Source organism: Ambystoma mexicanum, chromosome 12, assembly GCF_040938575.1.
Source record: "Ambystoma mexicanum isolate Mex_15411 chromosome 12, UKY_AmexF1_1, whole genome shotgun sequence".
Lineage (NCBI taxonomy): Eukaryota > Metazoa > Chordata > Amphibia > Caudata > Ambystomatidae > Ambystoma > Ambystoma mexicanum.
Genome location: NC_090936.1, coordinates 637,055,940 through 637,070,485, shown reverse-complemented (window position 1 = coordinate 637,070,485; position 14,546 = coordinate 637,055,940). Strand labels below are relative to the sequence as shown.

The 14,546-nt window shown below is 43.2% G+C and overlaps 1 protein-coding gene across 3 annotated transcripts in view; it reads right to left on the bottom strand.

Annotated features, from left to right (window-relative positions):
• The window catches only part of ASB15 (ankyrin repeat and SOCS box containing 15), a 465,607-nt gene that overhangs the window by 394,298 nt on the left and 56,763 nt on the right, over positions 1 to 14,546 (bottom strand). The window lies entirely within an intron of this gene.

Sequence of the window (14,546 nt, the reverse complement as noted above, 5' to 3'; positions counted from 1 at the left end):
TAACGCCTGCAAAAAGCAGGCGTTAAAATCACCATCCCGCAAAGGGACCTTGGAATCAGGCGTTAAGGGTCGGCGCCGTTTACGGCCCCGTAAACCCCTTAACGCCTGGATCCTAATGAGGGCCATTGGCAGTCATTACGACCTCGGCAGTAAAGGGTTAACGGCGCCGGTGCCGTTAACCCCTTACCGCTGCATTACGAGGTCCTTTAGCGGGTCCCGCTAATGGCGAATGGTTTTACCAGGCGCCCTTAGTGGGAGCCGCTAAAGGACCAGCATGCTAATAACGAGCACGTTATTAGCATTGTCCCCATTCCCATTGAGCCCTATGGGGATCGAATGGGAATGGGGATGGGTTCCCTGAATGGGGAAATACTGGGTCCTCCAAAGTTGGAATGGCCCGGTAATTCCCCATTCAGGGAACCCGGACCTGGTATGCGGTAAGGGGTAGCCATGGCGCTAATAGTACCATGGCTACCTCCAACCTCGTAATGACACCCAATCTGTTCCCCACAGGTATGTTTTTATCAGGAGAAAAAAATGCAATGACACTTTCTATCAGGAAGTCAGCTCCAAAAACTGCCTAGCATGGGGCTGGATTACTGTATGCCTCGCGCTGCGCAGATAGGTTTGCGCATGCGCACTCAGGGCCTGAGTGCCCATTGCACAAAACGAGCACTGGCAGTGCTTGGAGAAAGTACTTCACATTAGACAGAGCAGTAGTAGTTCTGTCAAATTTCAACCTGTGGTGCACCGATCTGAAGTTGACAGCATGAGTGACCCTGACCCGTAGTAGGAAGATGTCATCACCTCCCCGGTGATAGACATGCAGGACCCAGGCCAGGGCCTGATTGCCCTTTTGCATTCTTTGTTAATACTTATCATGCACACAGGAAATAGGGGTGCCTTTATTTTCATTGACCATTCCCCCCTTTGCAATGTGTCCCGCAAAGTTAGTTGAGGCCAGGTTTGTGGGTCAGTGGACTAATGCATACAATTCAGGGGCCTGTGTTTAACCTCATGGTCACAGGTTCGAATCCAGGCAAGTCCACTCAGCAGCCTTTCATGCTTCGGAGGTCGATACAATGATAACTATTAAGTTGGGTAACAACAAACATCTGGTATCGGTCAACAGCACCAAGCTGTCTCTCTGGGGTGAGCGTACGCTCTACAAATACACCTGTTATGTTTAGTGGGCACACATTTGGTGTTAAAGAAGAGAATTTGGCACACTCCAGTAACGCTTAGCTGCATGCCCTGCAGGGAAAAAATCAGAATGCGTAATTTATACCGATGCTGCAGTTTTGATAATGAGGCCCACGAGGCATCGTTTTTGTTATTTGCAGACATTGTCGATAATGTTACCACTTTATAAAAAAAAAGTATTGGTAACACCAATAGTTGTGGCTGATGCATAGGCACTGTATAGCTATTTACAAGATATTGTCATCATATATCATGGGAATGCTGTAATTTGTTTTGGCACACAGATAAAAAGGGAGGCATTGCCATAATATAGCAGGCGTGCCATCAAACGCCCCAAAACTCAAACAATGTCCAGTGTTTGCCCTCAAACTCTTTCCACTCATACCATAGCCACGTTCTGTGATGCCCAGTTAGCAAGGTAGTGCCAGGCTATATTACATCCACTTAGCAGAGCAGTGACAGCTTCCATTATGTTTGATTACCACAGTGAGACCAGGTGCAGTTAGGTTCATTACCACAGCAGAGACAGATTCCAATGTGCCTGCTTAGAACACCAATGTCAGATTCAATGTGTCTAGGTAGCACAGCAGTGCCGGCTTCCATAAGTCCCATTTACCACAGCAGAGTCAGATTCCATTACCACCAACTAGCAGATATGAAATCATGTTTCCATTACCCCAGAGATAATTAGCTGGGCCACGCGGTCTGGATGGCATTGAACATGTTCAGTTCATATATATTCAGTGGAGAAAAGAGGTATTAATGTACAAATGTTACACAACAAAACCCATGAAATTTAGCAGACAATTCAGGCCAAGCCACCTTAACTACTCGCCCCATGTTGCTCAGTGTATGACCACAATGATGACATCAGAGATTACATCACTGACAACACTGGTGACATCAGTAATTACATCATATATGTGATCACTGATTACATCACTGATGATATCAGACATAACATCATATATGACTTGATGAATAAAAGCACTGGTTACATGAATTACATTTTTAACTTTTAGGACTATTTTCTGTTATATAAAGTATATATACATATTTTCAAAGTACATTTTATTCTGCTGTAAATTCTTTAAATTTAGTGTATGGTGCACAATTTGAAGTACATACAAAAATGAGTACAACAAAAAATAGAATAGTATGTAAAGAATAATTTCCTTTGGCATGTCATCTGCTACAGTGGAATAAAAAGTTTTAATTAATTTAGAAAATAAATAACTGAAAGTAATATAAATCGAATTGCATGCCTAAAAGTAAATCCTCAATTTCTAAGCTTCATTACTTTTGTATATATGTAATTATGCAGTAGTAATCATTTTTTAAAAATACAATGCTTAGAATTCATATAATATATCACAATACATAAGGGAATATTATTTGTTTCACATGTTTTTTTAACTCTTCACATTTAGAAAAAAATATGTTTAGATACTATTTTTATAATAAGCACAATAGAAAATGTAAATCTGTACATTTTGGCCCTCATTACAACCCCGGCGCTAAACCATGGCGCTATTAGCACCATGGTTGGTGCCGGTGTTGTAACCAGTCCGCCATGGTGGAATGGGGAAATACCGCCCCATTCCAAGGTTGGCGGCGCGGTAATTCCCCATGCCACCATGGCACTTCCCCATTCCCATTTTTGCCCCATAGGGCTAAATGGGACTGGGGAAGGCGCAAATTACGGCACCGTAAATTCCGGTGCCGTAATTAGCTCCTAGGTCCCTTTGCGGGTTGGTTTTTTAACGCCTGCTAAAAGCAGGCGTTAAAGTGCCACCCGCAAAGGGACCTCGTAATCAGGCGTTAAGAGTTTAACGGCGCCGACACCTTTTACGGTGCCGTTAACCCCTTAACGCCTGGGTTGTAATGAGGCCCTTTGCATTTTACTAACACTCAGGCCTTCAGCCATGGCCACTGGCCACTGTACATGTTGGACCAATACGTTTCTTTGGGGCCCACTAGACATGGCCTTTAGCTATGGCCACTGCACATGTTGCACCAATAGTTTTCTTCTGACCCACTAGTCATGGCCTTTTGACTTGGACACTGGCCATTTGGCACCAAAAGCTTTGTTTGGTGCCCATTATCCATGTCCTTTGGCCTTGACCATTGGTCATAGCCTTCTGCCGTGGCAACAAAACATGTTGCACAAATAGGTTTGTTTGGGGCCCACTAGCGATGGTCTTCGGCTGTGGCCACTGCACATGTTGCACCAATAGGTTTCTGTGGGGCCCACTAGCCATGGCCTGTGGCCTTCAGCCTTGGCCACTGTACATATTGCACCAATAGGTTTCATTGGGGCCCACTAGCCATAGCCTTAGGCCATGCCCAGTGGCCACGGCCTTTGGCCTTGGTCACTGTAGATATTGCACCAACAGGTTTCTATGGTAACCATGGGCACTAATTACATCACTGATATTAGTAGTTTGATTAATTACATTTTGAAATATTACAACTCTTTTTTGATCAATAACATCGTGCACACATTCCATATTTACACAGTATACTGTATTCTGCCCTTGTTTCTTTAAATGTAGTGTACAGTGCACAATTGTAGGTGCATTCAGAAATTATTACGTACTTTGGAAGGTAGTCTGTTATATTGGAATACAAATTCATATTTTATTTTAAAATAAATGACTACAAATATTAGTAATACAATTGCCATGTCTATAATTAAATATTTACTTTCTAATCTTCATTTCTTTTCTATAAATGTAATTATTTAGTATAAGTAACTGAATTGTTTTTGTATATTAACCACACTTTAAATTCTTAGATTCTTTACTATTGCAATGCACACAGAGACAAACTTTATATTATATGGGATTTTTCAAATAAAACTTGTAATTTAGAAAATAATGTGTTAATCATAATGTTATTACAGTAAGGATATGATATGATAGTTTATTTATATAGCGCCTATACACAATGTGTTTCAAAGCACTTCAAGGCAAGGGAGGGAACAAGGGAAAGTACAATGACATTCTTACAGGCCATGAACAGTAAGGATGTGAAATTAACTATCTTACTCGGCCTGAGGACATTTCAGATAGTGCAAGAGCTAAGACATAGATAAGGAAGGGAGGGGGAGAGTGGGAAGGAAATGGAAACAGACAGGCACCTACCGTATTAGGCCTGATGACAATTCTGGTAGAGCCAGAGGAAAACAAAAGGTGAGGGGTGCAGAAAGGGAGGGGAGGAACAAAACAAGAGACTATCGTACTAGGCCTGACGACATTTCAGATAGTACTGGAGGTGGGGGGGGGGAATTGTAAATTTAAATGTGTACATTTACTATTTTCATAACACTTACTATTAAACATGTTCTACTTCTATCTATTCTTATTTTTTTGTACTACTGCATATACTTATTACTTTATGTTTCAAACATCTGAAATAGATTTACCTTATTTGCTTACTAATACATACAATTCAAACCATTTGTATAATGTTACATATTTTTATCTTACATCTTAGAAGTGTAGAAGTACTATAAATGGATGCTCCACACCTAATCATATGATACTTCTGTATCAGTATGTTGTTCCAGTGTAATCAAATAAAATACCTATCAAAAGAGGTGAACAAAGATATTCTAATTTATATGATCAATAATGTCATATAAAATGTAATTATTGATCTCATCTGTAACGTCTTGTATGATGTCATTAATAACGCCATTGGAGATGTCATCAGTGATGCCATTAGTAACGCCATTGGTGATGTCATCAGTGATGCCATGTGTAATGTAATTAGTGATGTCACCAGTAAGGCCATCAATGTGGGTATATACTGCGCAACAGGGGCCGCCTAGTTAAGTGCACTTGCTTGAAATGTGAGTGCTGCATTTGAGGGGTTTTGTTGAGTTAAATCTGATCACCTTCACTCTCTCTTAACTAATGTGCTTTCATTGAATTTCAAAGGTTTTGTTATAGTATAGTTTCCTCAGGGCCCACTAGCCATGGCTTTTGGGCGTTGCCATTGTACAGGTGGCACCAACAGCTTTATTTTGAGCCCACTAGCCATGGCCAGTGGCCAGAGCGAAACATGTTTCCTAGTTTCTTAAGTTCTCACTACAAATTGTCTTTGGACGTGTCTGCTGTGCATGCTGTACCAATAGTTTTCTTTTGGGCCGACTAGCCACGGCTGAACATGTTGCATAGTTGCTTGAGGTCTCACAGCTATGGCCATCGGCCGCGGCCCTGGTAGGTGTTGCACCAACAGCTTTCTTTTGGGCCAACTAGCCATGGCCACTGGCCTTGTCAAGCCATTAATTGTTATCAAGCACCCATTGGCCTCTGCCCAGTAGATGTAGACACTGCAGATGGTAAACTATTTATTCCTAACTCCTTATTTCCACGATCATTTCAAAGTATTAATTTCCAATAACAGAAATTCCTGCGGTAGAGTAGCGGTTCGACAAATCCTGCGATAACGGAAAAAATTGCTCCAAATTAAAAAGTCTTCCACGTCCTCACAGGCACGCTCAACATGTGCCCCGTTCTTTTTTCTATGTCCCCTCACTTCGCTGAATTGCTTTTTCCCTCCTAAACCCTATTCCATTGCCCCCTATCACTGCTTCGTATGACACATTTTTTTTCTGAGAGCATCTTGTGGCGCTGCCACGGTAATCTCATGAGATTTCCATGGTGTTCTCCAGATAAACCGATAATGTTCTTCCCGTAACTTGCTCCCCAGCCCCCAAATTCTCATGGTGTCTTCTTCACCACTCCTGCCCTTTAGCCTGATGTGATTGTTATTGCTATTAGTCTTATATGGTGCCTATGGCCAGGCCATCTAAGCACTGTTGTTCAGAATTACCATGTTCCTGTAGGAGTGGCTAGATAAACAGAAATGTTTTGGGTCTCTTTCTGAAGTCGAGAACGTTGTTAGACTCTGTAAAGTTTGTTGGCATCCTTTTTCCTGCTCCAAATAGCGTGTTCAATAATTTAAACTGTGGCTTCTCTCAGTAATATCGCAGGAATCACTTGCATCGAGCAAAGTAGGAATGGCATCTTTCATTTCTGAAAAGCCTCTCAGCCTCTCTGCTGCAAAGCACAGAGACTGATATATATAAAGGTTTTAAGGAACAGAGATCACCCCTGTGTCTCTGTCGAATATCCTAAAAAATTACTGGATAGATTTAGCCCAAACCAGTCAAGGAAATTAAACCAATGCTTTGTGCCCACATTGTTTCTTATTTGGTCCAAATCTACCAAGCGGTTTTCGCGCTACGTCTGTTAAGAAACTGCCCTTTGTCTCTATGGGAAAATGAATGGGAGTAGGCTGAAAACTGTGTTTTTATGGTTTCTTAAAAAAGTGTTCATTTTTTTAACAAATTGTTCCTCAGATTTCCTGTTTGGGGGGAGCCTTAACAACCATATTGTCTAGAAAATGCTTTCCAAATCGACCCAGCTAGTCAAATGTTATTACCCTTTCTCACCCTCTATGCTGCAAAGCACGAAGGCCGAGGTAATTTTAAGGAGCAGGGGGCACCCCCTCCTCTGTCGAATATTTCAAAGGCTACTGAATGGATGATTTACCCCAAGCCATTGAACTTTTTCTCTACAGGAAAATAAATGGGGTTAAAACTGGTGTTTTGGTTCTTTTAATAACTTTTGCATTTTATAAGATTTTGTTTCCAAAATTTGCAGTTCGGGGGGGCCCTTGACAGATATTTCATTTGGAAAAAGTAATCCAAATCCATCTAGTAAGTCACATGTTATTAGCAGAAGAATTGTTTGGGGGGAAAAGGCAGCTTTTTCATTTCTGAAAAGTCTTGCAGACTCTCTGCCGCAAAGCACCATGGGTGATATAGCTATATTTTTGGAAGAAGGGTGCTTCATATTTGGTCCAAATCCATCCAGTGGTTTTTGCCCTGCGGAGCACAGAAATTGTGACTTTTTCTGTATGGGAAAATGAATAGGAGTAGGCCCAAAACAGCATTTATTTTGCTTTCCTAATACCCTTTTCATTTTTTAACAAATCTTTCCCAGAATGTCCAGTCTACTGTGTGTTTGCAAAATACCAGGCAAATCAGTTCTGCAAGTTAAATATTATTAGCAATTCAATTTGCTAATGTTTGCTCAGTGAGCTGAGAACCTTTTTTAATGATAAATCTTAAATCTAGCTATACTAGTTAAACATTGTAACAGTTGCATTGCATGTACTCCCCTATATGTGCATTCCTTTAATAATGTGGGAATGTTGTGGGCGGTGTCCTCCTACTTTTGGAGTGCGTGCTGTCAACTGCAATTTCCAGCTCTTGAATTTAAAACCCACAAAACAATTGCTGTTAAACAAATCTACGTTTTTGCATATTTAATCAGTGTGGTTCAGAGTGAGCGTTTGCATGCTTTTGGACTGGTATGAGCATGCAAGGCTCAATAACAGCCAAACACAGTTGTGTAGAGGTGCCTGACTTGTGCACTCTTGTGAGGCAAAAAACATTGGTGTCATCTCCGACTCCACTCTCTCCTTCTCTTCTCGCATCACGTACCTTGCCAAGAAGGCTGTCTTCCAGCTGCACCTTCTCAGAGGCATTCCATCTTTCCTCACCTTCCCCCAGAAACTCAATGTCTCCAGAGCTCTGGTCCTCTCTAGGCTAGACTACTGCCTAAATCCCTCAATCTGCCTAAATCCTCCCTTCACCCCCTTCAACTAATCCAGAATATTACTGCAAGACTAATCCTTGGCCTCAAGCCCAGGGATCTCCTCTCTCCAGCCCTAAAATATCTTTACTGGCTCCTGGTTGCTGCAAGGATCAACTTCAAGACCCTCTGCCTCATCCACAAGACTTTCTGGGGCCTGGGACCCAGCTACATCCAACACTCTATCCCTAAATACCTCCCTTCAAGAGCCCTCCTGCCCTCTCCCTCTCCCCATCTAATGCCCCCCTCTGCCTCATTTTGACTTGCTGCCTGGTTCCTTCTGATTCATACAGGGCACCTGGCCCTCCTCCACCAGTCTACCCCAGCACTTGGTTTCCCGTTACCCCCCAGCTAACCTGCACTTGTCCTACCAGGCTACCTCCCCCTTCACTAGCCTGGCAGGGCCTGAACCATGTTGAGCCATCCAGCCCCATCCTCACACTCAGCACGTGGACCTTCTTTCCCCTGCACACTCTGCATTCCCCTGGCACTTGTCCACCTGGCCTCCCCTTAGCACTCGCCTAGCAGTGGCTGCGAACTCTCAAGTGGTTAATAACCACTGAACAGGTTATCAAGTCTGTTCTTTCGAGAGAGGGGCGCCCGCTACCTTTGCGAAACTATTTTTCAAGGAACCTGGGATTGGTAACCCTAGGTCTCCTGGGGGCAACCAGACATGGTCTCCCTCTCACTGTGCTTAGAGAGGCATCAGCTTCACCTCACTGATGATCCCCAACAAGGGTGAAACACGTGTATGGGGTTGCTGGTGGTACTCTCGTTCAGGTTGGAATTGCCATTGCATTTCGGTGCTGGACTGCCCCTGGGCAGGACAAAGACTGATATGCAAATGGATATTTCCCATCTGTGAAAGGCACAGCGAGTAAAAGCAGTGGCTGCGAACTCTCAAGTGGTTAATAACCACTGAACAGGTTATCAAGTCTGTTCTTTCGAGAGAGGGGCGCCCGCTACCTTTGCAAAACTATTTTTCAAGGAACCTGGGATTGGTAACCCTAGGTCTCCTGGGGGCAACCAGACGTGGTCTCCCTCTCACTGTGCTTAGAGAGGCATCAGCTTCACCTCACTGATGATCCCCAACAAGGGTGAAACACGTGTATGGGGTTTGCGGGTGGTACTCTCGTTCAGGTTGGAATTGCCATTGCATTTCGGTGGTGGACTGCCCCTGGGCAGGACAAAGACTGATATGCAAATGGATATTTCCCATCTGTGAAAGGCACAGTGAGTAAAAGCAGTGGCTGCGAACTCTCAAGTGGTTAATAACCACTGAACAGGTTATCAAGTCTGTTCTTTCGAGAGAGGGGCGCCCGCTACCTTTGCAAAACTATTTTTCAAGGAACCTGGGATTGGTAACCCTACGTCTCCTGGGGGCAACCAGACGTGGTCTCCCTCTCACTGTGCTTAGAGAGGCATCAGCTTCACCTCACTGATGATCCCCAACAAGGGTGAAACACGTGTATGGGGTTGCTGGTGGTACTCTCGTTCAGGTTGAAATTGCCATTGCATTTCGGTGCTGGACTGCCCCTGGGCAGGACAAAGTCTGATATGCAAATGGATATTTCCCATCTGTGAAAGGCACAGTGAGTAAAAGCAGTGGCTGCGAACTCTCAAGTGGTTAATAACCACTGAACAGGTTATCAAGTCTGTTCTTTCGAGAGAGGGGCGCCCGCTACCTTTGCAAAACTATTTTTCAAGGAACCTTGGATTGGTAACCCTAGGTCTCCTGGGGGCAACCAGACGTGGTCTCCCTCTCACTGTGCTTAGAGAGGCATCAGCTTCACCTCACTGATGATCCCCAACAAGGGTGAAACACGTGTATGGGGTTGCTGGTGGTACTCTCGTTCAGGTTGGAATTGCCATTGCATTTCGGTGGTGGACTGCCCCTGGGCAGGACAAAGACTGATATGCAAATGGATATTTCCCATCTGTGAAAGGCACAGTGAGTAAAAGCAGTGGCTGCGAACTCTCAAGTGGTTAATAACCAATGAACAGGTTATCAAGTCTGTTCTTTCGAGAGAGGGGCGCCCGCTACCTTTGCAAAACTATTTTTCAAGGAACCTGGGATTGGTAACCCTAGGTCTCCTAGGGGCAACCAGACGTGGTCTCCCTCTCACTGTGCTTAGAGAGGCATCAGCTTCACCTCACTGATGATCCCCAACAAGGGTGAAACACGTGTATGGGGTTGCTGGTGGTACTCTCGTTCAGGTTGGAATTGCCATTGCATTTCGGTGCTGGACTGCCCCTGGGCAGGACAAAGACTGATATGCAAATGGATATTTCCCATCTGTGAAAGGCACAGTGAGTAAAAGCAGTGGCTGCGAACTCTCAATTGGTTAATAACCACTGAACAGGTTATCAAGTCTATTCTTTCGAGAGAGGGGTGCCCGCTACCTTTGCAAAACTATTTTTCAAGGAACCTGGGATTGGTAACCCTAGGTCTCCTGGGGGCAACCAGACGTGGTCTCCCTCTCACTGTGCTTAGAGAGGCATCAGCTTCACCTCACTGATGATCCCCAACAAGGGTGAAACACGTGTATGGGGTTGCTGGTGGTACTCTCGTTCAGGTTGGAATTGCCATTGCATTTTGGTGCTGGACTGCCCCTGGGCAGGACAAAGACTGATATGCAAATCGATATTTCCCATCTGTGAAAGGCACAGTGAGTAAAAGCAGTGGCTGCAAACTCTCAAGTGGTTAATAACCACTGAACAGGTTATCAAGTCTGTTCTTTCGAGAGAGGGGCGCCCGCTACCTTTGCAAAACTATATATGAAGTAGCACTGCCCTCTAAGACAAAGTCAGTTTCCCGGAGTAAAAGGCTCACATATGGGCTAATTTCCATACACACAATGCCTTGCTGATGTGGCTCAGAACTGGAGTTGAACTTTTAGTTATGGCTACTAGGTGGCATTGTGGAATGTTTTTTTCCCAAGCCTTTTTAAACCCACCATACATTTGTGTTTGTTTTGTATATATGTATATATATATATATATATATATATATATATATATATATATATATATATATATATATACACATATATATATATATATTACATGGCCACGGCAGTGGCCATGTAGTTATGGTTAAGTTGCTGTTTCCATAGGAAGAGCACTTTTTGGGCAGCTTATAACTCCGCTCCCCGTGGACGAATCCTTACCAAAGTTTGCAAAAAAGTAAATGGGCCACTCTGAATTATTTCCCAAAGTTTGGTAAGGATTCGTCCAGGGGGGCCAAAGTTATAGGGGGGGGTCCCAAAACGTCTTTTTTCCCATAGACTGAATGGGGCAAAAACTTTGCACACGGCTACAGGCCAAACCACTGGACGGATTGTCATCATTTTTGTGGCAGGGGCTTGTTCCCGAAGATGTGCTTTTGTAAATTTTGTGAGAAATCCTACTGTAGTTTCCTTTAAAACGATCAAAAAGTAGCACTCTAAGAATTAGTGATATCTATGTCCGCTATGCGGCCCCACTTCCCTGTTCGCTCAGTGGAGCATATTTCTATTGGCTCATCTATGGCATGCTGTACGGCAAGATGTTGCGCTTTCACCGATTGGTTCTGCCGCAGCGTCAATGCGTAGCATTCTTTTGATACGGCCGCCATGGTCATTTAGTTTTTGTGTTGTATGCCGAAATCCCCGCAAACAAACCCTTATGGAACACTGTGTCGAAAGGAAAGCATTACTTATATGTGGCAGTATAAAGTGAAACAGTGCTTTATTCTTGTTACCACTATCGTACCGTGCAGTGAAACTTGGTAGGCAATGTACAACAAATCCTTACTGCGTCTATGTAGGAATCCACCACCAAAAGTACTGCAGTTAGACTGGCGTCCTATATTTTGGATTCTGAGGCAGCCACCTGCACGGTTTCGTAAAACACAGCACGTCTGCACGTGGTCGGGAGTAACGGTTCTCATGATTGACTGCTGATATGTTGTTGCAAAATGAGAATGTATTTGCATTCGGAGTGAAGGTCAGTTCATTTTATTTAATTTTTTCAGTAGGCGCTCAGTATGGTCACACATGTACCAAACCTCATAAGGGTCCATTGTTTTTTTACCTTGACGTACAGGGAACGGAAACAGAAATAATGTAGGGAGTCACAGTTTGTGAAAACATTCCCTTTGATAAGTTATGCTTCAAAAAGGTTTGTGAAGCACATGAAATATCAGTTCCCGAGAATGTCTTCTTGCAAACAACTACTGTGTGACTGCGGAGGCCGAAATGGAGGCGGTGCATATCATGTAAGCTTATTTTTCAGGCCTGTACACCAAACTGCCATTATTTACTTAGTGTGAAAAAAAAATATATTACTAGTAATGCATTTGGAAGTTTGTGTGCCGTTGAAATTTCAGATTGCTGATTACCGCCGTCTGTACGATGTCACTACAATTTCCACTATTACCTATGAAATTTATGTGGCATTTATATTTGTTTACCCATTATGCAGATTGTACATTGTTGCCATTTGTAGAGAGTTAGTACATTTCCCCATATAACATTAATTGTTTATAGAAATGTTATGTGTTACACCTTACATTTTCGCAAAGGCTTCATATTGATAGATCTTTTTTGTCATTTCCCCCCCAGCTACTTCTTTCCGTATTGCAAATGTCATGGATTGCAGAGTCCGAGTGATGTTTTTTTTTAATCGTCAAGTGCAGCTATCATCACCGGTTGTATGTGCGTCATCATTGAATGGGATGACCGCATCGGACCTCTATGTCCGTACGCAGTTGTAGCAGTAAGAAGCAACATACCATCCTTTCTGGTGTCATAGTTTGCAGCCATTCACGTCGCCTTGTAAATCACTGTGACAGGAATACGACTACTGTGTCAACAACGCATAATTTCAGTGTGGTTAAACAACAACGTCACCATTGCCAATAACATTATAAGTAACATACCATACTTTCTGATGGACTACATCACAGCGATTGACGCCATCTTGTCAATGAATGTGAGAGGAAACCGACTACTGTGTCGCCACTGCATAATGTGTGTGTGATAAAAACTGTGGCGCCAACTCATGGTGACTGTGTGGGAAAACATCAAAGTGACCATCAAAATTAACATTTTCATTGTGCAGCAGAGACACAAACTTCCAATTTCTTTGCAACGGAGAAAAGGGCGATGATTTAGCGCTGTGCATTGTGAAATAAAAGTACCTTACTACTTTTTATATGTTAGTGTGTTTTTTACCCATTTCATGTTTCCCTTCACAGTGTGCCATGCTACGTTGCAGGTTGTAGCATGTTCTTTAATAGGTGCTGTATCACGGTACGTAAGTCTTTATGGAATCATTTGTTTACGCTGCCAAGGTACGTTATCCAGAACGCTATTGCATACCACTTGCTTTGGCAACGTAAGGCTCAGGGCCATCTATTATGCTTTTGTGCCGTTAGGGTACTTTCTGTTACCCAAATGCCCCAATTACCAAGAGCAGTTCTGCATGAAGACTCTATGTTGTCCTATTTGGTATCTTTCTAAAAGTGGAAAAATTAGATCAGGTGCAGTGAAACTATTTGCTGTACAGAAACGTTTCAAAAGCAATGCTTCCTTATACCTTCTCACTACACATTTCTTCACCCATTTCACCTTGTGACACTTACACAAAAATGTGTGCACAGGTCAGTGGTAATGGTGTTGCTTGCAATATTTCTGCCATTAGTGCACTTCACAGGGTTTGTTGTGATTTTGTCCACACATTAGAAGACTACTTCTTTGCCTTCTGTACGCACATTTTTGCCAAACATATTCCGTGTATTTTCCACACATTTATGGAAACGTCATTGCGCACGAACAAACACCTTTGTGTTTTACATGTGGTAGTGTTTTCAAACTTCACAAGTGTCGTCATGTACATAAGAAATCAACGGTACGCCTTTCGTCTCAGAAGGGTACGCTGTAGGTATGCTTACTGACCACAATGTTGGGGAGGTAAATACTGCCATTTACAGGTTGGGACAAAACATTGCATTGCAGTCCCCATGTCCACCAGGCACTGGCTTTCTGTTAAAGATGTTGCTGATAACCACACATTTTAGAACAAATACAAATCTTCTTCGCCCACTACGGTCACATGTTTTCCTTTTTTACTTTCTGGCAGCTGTAATGGAAAGCGGAAAAAGACTTTCTATGCAACGGCCGCCTTCCCTTTCCATGGTGGCCATCTTGGAAAAGGATTTGTTTTCTTCAAACGGGAACGCCGGAGGCATTCCGGTTGAAGATAAAGCATCTTTTTGTTTGGTGCAATGGGTTAGTGCCGTAAAATCTGTATTGGTAATGGCATTCAGCCCCCATTATTTTAGGGTGCAATCGGGTTTACTGATTCAAAGACCTCGGTATGCACTCTTCCTTCTATTGTGGTGCAAACTTCTTTGCCTTCTCTATGCACATTTTTGCCACACTTATTCCCTGTAGTTTCCACACATTTATGGAAAGGTCATTGCGCACGAACAAACACCTTTGTGCTTTACATGTGGTAGTGTTTTCATACTTCACATGTGTCGTCATGTACATAAGAAATCAACGGTACGCCTTTCGTCTCTGAAGGGTACGCTGTAGGTATGCTTACTGGCCAGAATGTCGGGCAGGTAAATACTGCCATTTACTGGTTGGGACAAAACATAGCATTGCAGTCGCCATGTCCACCAGG